Consider the following 13255-nt stretch of genomic DNA (forward strand, 5'->3'; position numbering starts at 1 on the left):
TTCAGATAACCTCTATTTATCAGAGGAAAAAGTGATACTTTTTTTATGCAACCACTGCATTTGGTGGTTAGATTTTACTTCTAGCTTAACAGTTTAAATAATACAGTTTTTATACATACGTACTTGGGGACAGGAACATTTGGGACCAGAACAAGATGGCATGCTCAATGAATTCCTCTGCTCCTGCTGATTGTTTTCATGCAATAAATCACCCTGAAGTGTCTCTCTGTCTTCAAAATGATGTCTCAGGAACCCTAAACAAGAAGCCAAGGGCTCACCAGAGGATGGCATTAAGAACCAAAACATTGTTTTTTTCTCCCTGCAGAAATCTTTTCCATCTGTGCGAGAATTGTTGTCCCTGCCTTCCTCAGCAAAGTAAGAAATGCACAATATCAAAGCCAGCACTTCTGTGTCTACTCTGCCCTCAAAGGATGTACAACAATGAACTTTCAGGTCGCTGAGCCAATGTGCAAAACCTCTTGTGTAACCACACCCACCCCTTGATAATTATATGAGGAAGAGCAACTGCAATCAACCTGGAAAATGGCATCCCATCACACAAACCATGTGCTGCTAGCCGCTTCCACTGCACTTTGGAAGGAGCTGTATTCCTCCAGAGACAAAAAGTAGGTGTGAAAGGCCAATCACAGGCGGAACATCATAGGTTCCACAGTGTACTGCTGCCAATTTGTGGAAAAACCAGTTTGTTTTTATCATCATATAACAAACTTCACTACAGAGGCACAACAAAGAGTGTTAGGGTTTTATTTATTTTACTTTGGAAAGATGTTTGGTATTAAGTCAATAGCCTCCTATTACAAGGTGGGATCCGCTCACCCTGGATTCCTTACTGCTACCAGTCCTCACACAGCATTCATGGCAAACTCAACACCCAATGCTTTATTTACAGTGTGAATATAATCAACAAGTTCCCAGCAGCTTGTGGTTCTTACATTCTCCCTAGGCACAGGGGGGAGAGATCTCACCTCTCTGAGATTCTGGGCTTCTCTAGCCCATCCTTCTAACCTACCTCTCCTCCATTTCCTGTCTCTCTTTGAGCTCTCCTCCACTGATGAGCTGAGCCACCTTGGTAACTGATTAATCATTCAGTCCTAGGCCAACTATCTCCCTGATTTTCCCCATGTGGGGATACTTAACAAAAGACCAGAGTGGTCAATCAGCCTAAGGCTACTTGCACGCTGTCACATCTCTCATTCCATGCTCAGGGAGCTTCTAATTTACATCCCCATTAAAAATAATGATATGAATAGTAGGATACTAGACAGTTCATCCCTTAGTGAATAAAATTAGCCTGTGTATGTTGCACTATAAAACCCAGATCCTGGGGGGGTTTGCCTGCATGGAGTTCATTGCAGGATAAGAGTCTGTAAATGAAGACTCAAAAAGACAAATAACTTATTCTTAACATTTTAATGTTTCTTCAGTTTTGTTTACAAGTATTAAAGATGTTCCAAATACAAGCCTTCTGCAATGGCATTGTCTCAACTTCTGCATCCTACTCTGGGCCTGCATGAAGCAAAGCACACAAGAGACATTAGTAGCCATGATAAATGCCTGGAACGCCCTCTGTGAGCAATTCAGGATACAATGCCAAGTTCACCTCCAAGCTGACTCAAACAAAGCAATGGAAATCTTTTGAGATCTATGTGCAGAAGGAAACTGCATTAATGATATCCATTTGGACCCAAGAGATGCATAATGGCCCTGCAATTACTGGCTTCACTCTCCAGTGACTTCTCATCAGCTACAGGACTGTTACTCTAACTCTAGAACAGTTGCCTCTGGCTTTAACTCTGCAGCAGCTTTTACTCAGCTTGAAGATTCCAGGTTTTTGATCACCGTCTGCTCGGAAAAGAGAGAAGCAGCTGCGGTCACAGCAAGATGAGTCTCTTGCTTCGCTATTTCTCCAGTTACTCTTTTTCTGGTACCTGACTACATAACTATGCAAAGTGGCTTCACGTGGTTTACATGTCTCTTCTAGGCTCTGCGCAGAACTTAATGTTTCCCAGTTCCCTTTGGTATAGACTATTGTATTTACCACAACTCACGTTGGAGATGGGTGTCTAATCGCTTCCACTTGCAGAAGCCACATGAAGTCTCCTGACAAGCAGACCAAGAAAATCTGATGGATAACAAACAAATCATGGTGCCAAAATTTTACAGCATTTGACTTCTCTGGTTAGCTCTCTCATAATTTGCTATGTACTTCAATAATAGGCCCTCTTCATCTACTCTTTACTAGTGAATGTAAATGTAGTTATGGCAAGTGTCAGCAGGTGGTGCTGATACATGTAGACTTCCAAGGTCTTTTTTCTTGCTTTGAAAGCAAGCCTTGACCTGTGAAAAGACACACTGTGGTCTTCTTAGTTTTAGGTTCTGCCAAGTTTTTGTGTAAAGGCAGAAAGAGGAGAGAGGGAGCTGTGCAAGCAGCTGGAGAGTTTGCTTTCTGCTTTGGGCTCTTATTAGAGTCAATTCTTGAGGTGGAGTTGCTCTCCAGGAATCAGATATTGGGGTTGGGCTGAGCTTCCTGGGGGAAAGGCTTGCCCTGCATGCTGTTTGACCACCTCATTGCAGGACTGGTGTGGATGTGAAAATAAAGCATGTTACACTTAGACTAGCTCAAAGCCTCCATGTCACTGATTTCTCCTCCACTGCGGAAGCTGACCTGCAAAGGGACAACACTGAAGTCAGAACAGGTTACTGCTGTTGGAAGAAAGGACGATATTATTTATCCTGTTATTATTATTATTTGTATTACAATAGGCCCTAGGTGCCCCCATCATGGACCAGGGCCCTATTGTGCTAGGCACTGTACAAGCAGAGTAGTTGTCAGTCCTTGCCCTAAAGAGCTTACAATTGAAATAGACCACAGCGTGGGGGAAGGGGTGGAACACACAAGCAGAGGGAACAATGTGATGGCAGCAAATGGCATGTTAGGTCCCCATTTTTAGGGGACTGGGGTGGGTTTAATTAGGATGCAATCTGCTAAATGGAGAAAGAAGGGGGTTACGGGGGGACAGGGCAAGTGAGGAAAGAGTCAGAGGGGCAGGTTTGGAGGGCAGCAGAAGTGAAGAGACTGTGAACGAGGATTGGAGCAAACAGCCAATCAGCACAGGGAAGAGAAAAAGCGTTCCATGGTTTTGACGGGAATATGCAGAGGTCCCTGCTTCTCTTCCTAATGGCTGACTCCTCTCTGCAGTTTTCCACCCAGGCCACATGGTAGATGGAGAGGAGACACCCTCTGAGTCTTAATGCCCTCATAATAAAGGGTGTGTGTATCTCACCTTGATAGATCAGGGTCCAGTGCAATGTTGGGAGAGGAGTAGCCCCACCTGGGCCCCATTTTACCCTCTCCCCACCCAGTGCAAGCAGGAACAGAAGCAGCCAAAACAGGGATATCAGGTGGAGTCTTAGTCAGAACTCAGAGACATCTAGTATTTTTCATGCGCTCTTTCAGCACCATCTCCAGATTATCAAGACCCTTCCTCTGAGCCTGTGCATGATAATTCGTGTGCTGTTTCACTGGGCCTTTGTTCAGTGCCATAATGCTCTCTTCTGCTCTGTTCTCCTAGTGCAGCTTCTTCGAGCTGCAAACTCATCTGACCTTAGAGCCATTGCTAGCCAGTAGTTTTATTACTCTTATGTGTATTGAAGTAGTACCCAGATGCCCCAAACAGGATCAAGTTCCCATACAAAGATATAGCTCCTGCCTAAAGGGCTTATAAATGACCAATCACCAAGAAGAACCCTGGTCACAGAAGGGACCAGTATTGGTGTTTCATTTGTCTGTCAGCAGTGAGCCAGTGCCCTGCCATTGCATTATGGGTCCTGTGTGTACAATGTGCCATCATTCAGATGAGTTGGTACGTTGAAGTTCTAATGACAAATCGTCATTAAATATTTCCTGGGCATTCTCTACGTGCAGCTGAGTTAGCCTCTCCAGGTCCCTGGTTGCATTCTAGTTTGGTTTAATTCATTTCTGCCTAGCTGAACTGGTGGAGGGATAGTCCAGTGGTTAGGGCACTGGCTTAAGACTTGGGAGACCTTGAGTCCATTCCTTGCTCTGCCACATACACATCATTTAGCTTCTCTGTGCCTCAGTTTCCCAACCATAAAATGGGATAATAGCACAAGGGTATTGGGAGGATACATACATTAAAGGTTTTAAAGCACTTTGAGATTTACTGATGAAAAATGCTAGGTATTATTATTAAGATGGAGCCAATATTCTTCTTCTTTGCTTTCTATGCTCAAAAATTGTAGTGTATCGTTACAGCATACTGTGGAATCGCTATTGCCCTCCACACCAGAGGTGTCTGCACATCTGTGGTCGATATTTGTTATCACACGAACAATATAGTTGCATGGTTGAAATGCCATGGAATAAAAGGTACTGTGTAAATGTATAACATGATTATGTCTCCCCAAGAGCAGGCAATCTGATTGCTAGCTTCAGATTGTATTGACATTCACTTTGGAGTTCGTCAATTTGCATATTATGCAAACTTAATTAGATTCTGGCATGAGTAGATTTCTTGAGGATTGTTTCTGCTGAGTTGACTGGTTTCTTTTGCATCTGTTTTGACTCAGATCTAATCACAAGTCAATTTTTTTTTCTGTTTTATTATTGTAACTTGATTGTATAGGTCTATTTGTGAAGCCAATTGGCATGTGTAATAACATTTGATTGATATTATTTTACATCCCACTCTTCCAGCAATCATTCCTTTCTTCAGTTCCTCACTAACAATCTGCTTCCCTGAACTGCTGTTTCATGTATCTTAAGTCAGGGGTCTGCCCCAGTGGATCTGATTACGGCATTGGGAACAGAGGTAATTCCTTCACTAGTTCAGTAAGACTACTCACAGGCAGGATTAGGCCCTTAAATTCTTAAGCTCTCCAGTGCAGCGAACATTGTGTAAATTTACAGAGGCCTGTGAAATGACTTTAATCATCAGTTAAATTCCCTCAGTTTCATTTTAATATGGAGATATACACCTATCTCATAGAGCAGGAAGGGACCTTGAAAGGTCATCAAGTCCAGTCCCCTGCCTTTACAGCAGGGCCAAATACTGTCCCTTATTTTTGCCCCAGAACGCTAAATGACCCCCTCAAGGATTAAACTCATAACCCTGAGTTTAACAGGCCAATGCTCAAACCACTGAGCTATCCCTCCGGCCTAATTTGCTTTTCTAATGCAGATTTCATAAACTAGCAGAGTTTACTAAGATCCAAACAGAAACAACAAGAAAAAGGATTCATAGAGATGTTGGGATCTATGGATCCTTTTCCTTATTGTTTCTGTTTGGATCTTAGTAATCTCAGCTAGTTTATGAATTGATCTATAGATAAATTAACTGTTCAGTGCACTAAAAGGGTTAACCACGCTGCTTATTTTCACTACTCTGGTTTCACTGTCACAAGTGCAACTCACTACCCACAAAACTCAGCTGTACCCATTCAGCTCAATACATCTTACTTTAGCACTTTACTGCCTGAATTCCAGTCTCAAAGTGAAGCTAATCAGGGGAGCTGTGATTTTTATAGCTGAGTCAGCTTTCCCATGAGCCTCAGTTCCAAAAATAAAGCAATGTTTTCATATGTACATTATGTCCAGGGTTTTATTTTAGCCTCTCTTTGGATAGGCTTTTTAAAAAGGCCTCATTTCATGCCTTTTAAAGGAAAGAAATACAAATAAGATGTGGAGAGGCTGCAAAACAGCATCTCCCTCTCATCCCCTTCCCTGTCATAATAGCAAATCTCAGCACCACTCCTGGCCAGACAGGGCCCTGGACCTTCAGAATTTGGCTTCTTGCCCTACGGCTGTGGGAGTTAATGTGGAGTGTTTACCTATTCTACAGCAGCTTATGTCCTTTGAACTACAGCGATGGATGAGACAGAGCCAATTATACAATATATCTGTAGTTACCCCATTTCCCCTTCCCTTCCTTTCCAGGGAGGATAATTTGGCCTGGTACAAAGACCTGCTTTCATGTGAGTACATTTCCCTCTTCTCACCCTGCTCCATTCTCTCAGCCCTTCCTGTCCAGAAAATGTTCTAGTAACCAAGATGCTCCTGCCTGAGCTTTCTACTGACAATTCAGATGTAGCTGCCACTAGACTCTTCAGTGTCTGCAGGCCACTGAAGTGTTGAAAGCCGGCACCTCTCACCATCTGTATGCATTAGCTGCAGAGTTAAATATTCTGGGATGGGAACTCTGTTCCAGAATGTTCAGGATAGTTGCCCATACAACATAGGGAGAAGCTAGTGACCGCCGTTTTTTGCAACCAGATGCTTGGCAATGTGAGAAGGCACTAAGAAAGGTTGTGGGTTCTTCAGGCTAGAACTGCCACAATGCAGTAAGCTTTGTTTAGTTCTCTGTGTCTAGAAATAGTGTTTCTTATAGAAAAGAAATAGGGCCAGATTCGCTCTCACACCTTGATCTGCTCAGTGCAGCAGGGAGGAGTATTGGGAAGCTGGTTATAGTTTTCTCATTCAGTTAGCCAGTCTGTGCTGACTTCAGCTTGAATCCGAACAGGCCTTAGGTGGCTCTAATTTATGCCAGTGGGCTGTGGTTCTGCACAGCAGCTGAGGCTTGGAGGAATGCAGATGCCTGACATGTTCCCTGTACTGTTGGCATAAGGGTTGAGTACACCAGCTTTATGTCAACTGAGAGTTCCTTCCATGGAGGGAATTCTCAGCTGGCCAGCTGTGGCTGGATTCTGGTCCCTTTGTGTTGCTTGTACCAGTCTGGGGGATGGAATCTGACCCATAGATTCCAGGCTGGAACAGCAAGAGTGTACTTTGGGGCCTAATTTAGTTTTACTTTAGGGGATTGTGCACAATCTAGCAGAAGATATGGGTAAGTCCACTTCTTTGCATGTTAGTAAAACTAGGCCCAAAAAAGATTATGATGACTCCCAGCACTCCATAAGGCAAGGTAATCCCAAAAGAGGAAGCAAAGTGACAGGTTTCTTCTAATGTTTAAAAAGCCTTAATGAATTTTACATAATGAAGATAAAGTTGGACACAAACAAAGAAATATGAAGAGATCCCAAGATATCCAATGACACAAGAATTCATGCACAATAATATTTCAAATTAATGAAAGAAAATGGAGTAAGAATCACGTACTTACAGTATATACTCAAGATGTTTGCTTTGAGTGGGATATTCAGCTTAAGATATCCAAAGGCTGAAGAAAGATTCCATTTTGCTATGTGTCAGAGCACAATATCTCTCAGCTTTATATTTCACAGAATATGGAATGGATACAGTGGTTTATATAAAGTTGTGTAGCATCCTTCTATTCCTGAAGGATTATTTTAATGGCTAAGGTTAATACTATATCTAATAGTTTTTGCTATAAATACCTGCCTCCTCTGTTAAATTTGCATACTTGACTGATGTAAAGATTATTAATGACATGTTTAAAACTAGTTTTTAATTTGGCTGTTCATTGAGAGATATCAGTAGCTCGGTTCTAGAATAATTGAACTATGGGACGTGGGAACAGGAGGTGAATAACTAGTTGTCACGCAGCATGACCAGTAAGAGTTGTTATGAGACTGATTGGAGTCCTGAAGTGCTTTAAGCAGGAGGGAAAAAAAGAGGGTTAATTACAAGGATGTAAGTCATTAGCATGACATTTGGTCCTCCAAATTTTATTTCTTTCTTCCTGTGATAAGGAAGTATCTGTGTTTATTTCTACTGTAAAGTGTAGTACGGTGGGCCTACAGAGGTAAATTTCCTGAATGTTAATCGTGGTAGATGACCTGAGGGCGGGCAGCTTTGTCACACAGAATCTCATGGACCTAGAAAATTCTGAGAGGGTAGGGAAATTCCTTAATTTACTTCCTTCCTTAATTTATTTACTTAATTTACTTACTTCATTCTTAATTGTTGTGTATTTGGAAACTTACTGTCAGGGAGAAAATAATTCTGAAGATTCTCAGGTGATAAGATGTTGTGTCCTGAAATCAATTCTTCTCTGAGCTCCTCTTGAAGCCAAACATGTAAAGTAAGGACTTCATTGCTATAACAGGTGGTTGTACCAGAAATATCTTGAATAGTGAACAAGACCCTTGAGGATCACATAAGATATTTATTTGCTTAAAGGCCTTGATGGTTACATGGAAACTAGACTGCAATTTTTTAAATGGGGTGGAAAGGACATAAGGACCGGGGTGAAATCTTGACTCCTGTGAAGTCAGTGGGAGTTTTGCCACTAAGTTCAACTGAGCCAGGATTTCACTCCGATCATGCACCCTTAACTTGTAGCATTGGGTCGCTAGTGCACCAGTCCATTCTTGGTGTTCTGCTTGTGTGATGGTCTCCATCTTGGCTATGGCAATGTGGATTGAACCAGGGACCTCCAGAGCTATAAAGCGTGAGTTGCTTGAGCACCAAGTCTTTCATCTGATATCCAGCAATTCATATCCTCTGTGAATTAGCACAGAGCGGGGCATGTAACAAACACTCACTGGTGGGTTATGCTTGCACATATTCAGGATATCCACAAAGGTTTGTATGAAGTGTAAAGGGGCACTTTATTGGGGTCCCTTCTCCCACAACATGGTCCTCCTGCTTTAATGTCTGAAGACACTACACCAGTAACAGTTGGCTTCATATACTGTCAGTCACTAAACAGTTAGCTGTCTAGCTCAGACAGGTTTCGTCCATGGCTATCCTTTACTAGCATTAGACAAAAGAATAGACGCAGAAAGCATATTTGTGTGTATCCCAAATCTAGTCATCCCTGTGTTATAAATGCTACAACTGCTGTGGCCCTGTGTGCCAGCTGGAGCCCATTACACCCAGATATTCACAGACTGACACATTATTTCTCTGTCTCATATCTTGTTCACCTCAAGCTATACTTACGCATCTGCTGTTCTTCTGTGAAAAGATGAAAGGTTAAGCGGGATTGTTGCTGGATAAAGGTGGTGAAGCATGTTCACCATTAGTAAGTAGCATATACATGGTGGAATATTTAAATACTCTCTCTTGAGAAGAGATTTTTTTTTTCGTTTTAACCCATAAATGCAGGAATTTAAAGACCAAATATCAGCCTTAAATTTGAATTTCCTGGCTGACATTTGGTTGGACTTTGGCAGCTGTCATACAATCATAACATTATTAAAATGCAACATTCTGTGTTTAATTTGTTTCCACAATATTAACTTTGCCGTAACTCATGGTGAATGTCTTGATCTTGGATATGTCTTCAAAAACCAACCAGTGTATTAAACCTGCTCTCTCTGTGTGTTTTCTGAACTGTTTTCAGTGGATACATGATTATCTTGGTCTGTATATATAAATCTGTATTACTTTTTTTTTTTTTTTAGTAACTTTGTCAGCTGAATCTTCAAATGATGACTCTGACATGGTAGGGCTGCCACAGAAAAGTAGGGAAGAGGATATGTTTTGTGCATTTATTCATTTAATTTAATTACTCTGATCTGAAGTTATGAACAGGATTCAGAATTCTGAGAGCTTGGTGAGTGTAGTTCCCCTGCTCAGACAAAGGAGTTTATTTCACTTGTACAGGATAAGATGCGGTTCAAAGGGAAGTAAGGAAACATGTTGTATTCTGCCCTGGTATAAGCCCTTAAACTCCATGACCTTCAGTGGCATTGCATCTGCTTCTGAGAGGTCTGAATTTAATCCAGGAACACCAGTTGAGGGGGTGTGTTTGGAGGCAGAGGATACAGGTAGGCCAGCCAAAAAGGCCTCGTCATGGTCAACCATATCCTAGCTGCAGGCTTGTGCAATCGCAGCAAGCACTCCAAGGTCCTGCAGTGAGGCTCATTCTGACCAGGGATCTTCGTAAAGGAAGGACAGTTCAGTGGTTAGGGAACTAACGTAGGCCTCTGTTCCCAGCTCCACTAAAGGCTTGCTGTCTGTCCTTGAGCAAGTCAGATTGTTAAAGGTATTTAGGCACTGCAGTGCCTTCCTCCTCTTAAAAATCTGGGCTTTAGTGTGTCTGTGCCTTGATTCTCCATCTGTAAAATGGGGATAAGAGCACTGCCCTGCTTCAGAGGAACTTGTGAGGAAGTTGGATAGATACTTGTATGTCCATCTGTGACCGTGCTATCTGCTATCTAGCTAAGAAGCAACGGTGTCAAGTTGCAGTGGGGAAGGTCTAGGTTGGATATGAGGAAACACTATTTCACAGGGAGGGTGGTGAAGCACTGGAATGGGTTACCTAGGGAGATGGTGGAATGTCCATCCTTAGAGGTTTTTAAGGCCCGGCTTGACAAAGCCCTGGCTGGGATGATTTAGTTGGTGTTGGTCCTGCTTTGAGCAGGGGATTGGATTAGATGACCTCCTGAGGTCTCTTCCAATCCTAATATTCTATGATTCTACTTAGATAGTAATCGCTTCCTGGGGCTAGTATTGGTGATAACTCTACAGTCTATGTGGATTTTCCATTTTTTGTCCATTAACTCACTGTGCTAGACTTTTTACTAATAGATGGTGGATTTTACATGACCTCTCCAGTAGTGGAGACTTGCAGCCTCAGTAACACTTTCTGTACAACCCTATGCTAATCTGTTTGTGGATGAATAGTCTTTTTGAGCCATCTGAGACAGCACATTCATCCATCTAAGATCTTCTTTTTCTGCCTTGTGTTCTTCTGCCAATGTATGCCGGTTAGTAATTTGCAAATGGCAGGTGTTCATATAGCAGCATAATATATCATGATTCTTGGGGCTGACTTCCTTTAAAAATATCATGTAGCCCCCTCCCGCAAGGTGTGGCTCAATCTTCCTCCTAGTGCGTGTTAATCAGAGTGGCTTCTCCTCTCAACTTGCATGGGTTGGGTCCTGGGTTATTTTTTGTGACAGCTGGTGCCTCTGCACAAGGTGACTCCTCACTGTGCTCAAGACACAGGGGGTGCTGTCCCTTGAGAAAATGAATAATGGTACCCCTGCTGGCATGGGGGATAAAACCCATTGATGGGAAACAACAAAGTACATCAAGACAACACCTAAGCAAAGAAATGACACACCCAAAACTAATGTAACAAAGAGGGACTTTATTGGGAACAGGGAAATAGGAGATGGGGAAGTAAATGGTTAGGTTAACTAATAAATGCTAATACATCAACATATTAACACATTCCCAACTCCCAGCTCCCTACATGGCAGATTCCCAGGCAGATGGTATACTGAGGGTAAGTCAGGATGTGAGTGCTGCGATGCTGTGAACACAGGCTGGCTTAAATGGAAAGGATCACTTTATTGTGTCTCCACACCTGGGTGGGGAAGTGTCCTCTTCTGACTCCTTGGTCTGGAGTCCTGTAGAGGTCTTGCTTGGCTCTCAGTAGCTGGTGCTGGGTTTGATCTCTGCCGCTCTGGAGACTGGTCGTTGTAGGTCTGGAACTGGCTGACCCATATACTAGATCCCACAGCAGTTCAAAGACTTTCACTGTGGAGGGGAAGTTAATCAGAGACTCCCTGAGCTGTTCGGCTTCTCTCTGAGCTGCTTCCAAACTCAACATGGAAAATAAAACTAGTCTTTTTGTAAGGCTGTTCCCTCTCACTGAGGGGCTGAGCAGCCTGGCCTCATCCTTGGCCCAGCAGACTGCTCATCCAAAGCAACCCATGCAGAAGCCTCCTTACTGGTTTCATCAGAAGTTGCTAATCCATTCTGTCCCCACTCCTGACTCCAAGCATGCTGGGTGTGCTGTCAGAGGGCTCTGGTGGTGGTGTTCAAAGGGTAGGAACCCCTAGAGGCTCAGTTCAGAGTTCTAGGAGCTGGCAAACTCCACGTGGGGGGTTTACAACTACAGCATGTGTAATAACAGTCCAGCACACACACCGCTCAGACTGGATGAGAGCATTTTGGATCATTTCTATAGAATGTTGTAACATCTCTTATTTGTTTTTAATGGTGTCCCTTGTATTGCATTCGTTCTGAAGGGCCCCAAACAGGAATGGGCCCCTAGAGTGCTAGGAGCTGTGAAAATGTACAGGAAGTTTCCTTGCTCTGATGAGTTTACAAGCCAATGAGTCAAAGGGAAGTGGACCAGAACACCTCCCACATCCTTCTTATCTAACAGGGCCCTGTGGAACTCCTTGCCTGAGGAGGTTGTGAAGGCTAGGACTATAACAGGGTTTAAAAGACAACTGGATAAATTCATGGAGATTAAGTCCCTTAATGGCTATTAGCCAGGAAGGGTAAGGAATGGTGTCCCTAGCCTCTGTTTGTCAGAGGAATGGCAGAGGGGAGATCACTTGATCATTACCTGTTAGGTTCACTCCCTCTGGGGCACCTGACATTGGCCACTGTTGGTAGACAGGATTCTGGGCTGGATGGACCTTTGGTCTGACCCAGTATGGCCATTCTTATGGTCTTATTTTTAAATAAAACATCTGTCCCCAATTTCCCCATATCTTTGCTAATCCTCTTTAAACAATAAAACAACCCATCCCATTTGTTTTCAGTGGATATAAACTGCCACACATTCTGATCTAGCTGCCACTCGGTCTCTGACCCACTTCCTACTGTTCGCACGGGCATATTTATTAACGTTTGTCTTCCTTCTTCCCTACCCCCCTACCGATTATCCCACTTTCCCACCTAAATCCAAAATTTAGCTCTTTAAAACCCCTGCTCAGCTGCCACTTAACCTTGTACCTAAATCCCCCAGTCACCTAAGTTTCCATTGGTAAAAGTAGAATACGGCTCAATAGCATTCATCACTATGTATTTTTGACAGGTTTCCATGCCCCATTTAGGGCTTATGTCCCACCCACCATTCCCGTTTCCTTTGGTGTCGAGGTTTGGCGCCATTGGCCATTTTGAATTTTTTTATTATTATTTTTTATGTTTGAAGAGAGAGAATGTTGCATTTGTTTAGAGAAAAAGGTTGAAAGAATAGAGTGAGGGAACAAAGAAAAAGAAAGATTTTTTTAAAGGGTCAGTTTGAAAGAACAGAGGCAAGTTATTAAAGAAAAGAAAGATTTTTGGTTAGGTTTAGTAAGGAGAGATGATTTTAAAGGCCTAGTTTGGCATGTTGTTAGAGAATAAAAAAAATTGAAATAAATTTAAAACATTTATTTAATATAAAGTTAGGTTAAAAAGAACACATGGCAGAAAAAGGAATTTTATAAAGTGGACACTGTTTAGTAAGTACATGATAAAAATATAAAGGTTGGTTAAGAAAGAAGCATTTAAAATATTAAATATAAGAGTAGGTTAAGAAGAGAACATTTAAAAAGAGAT

Source organism: Lepidochelys olivacea, assembly GCF_965140295.1.
Source record: "Lepidochelys olivacea isolate rLepOli2 genome assembly, chromosome: 12".
In the NCBI taxonomy this organism is placed as follows: domain Eukaryota; kingdom Metazoa; phylum Chordata; order Testudines; family Cheloniidae; genus Lepidochelys; species Lepidochelys olivacea.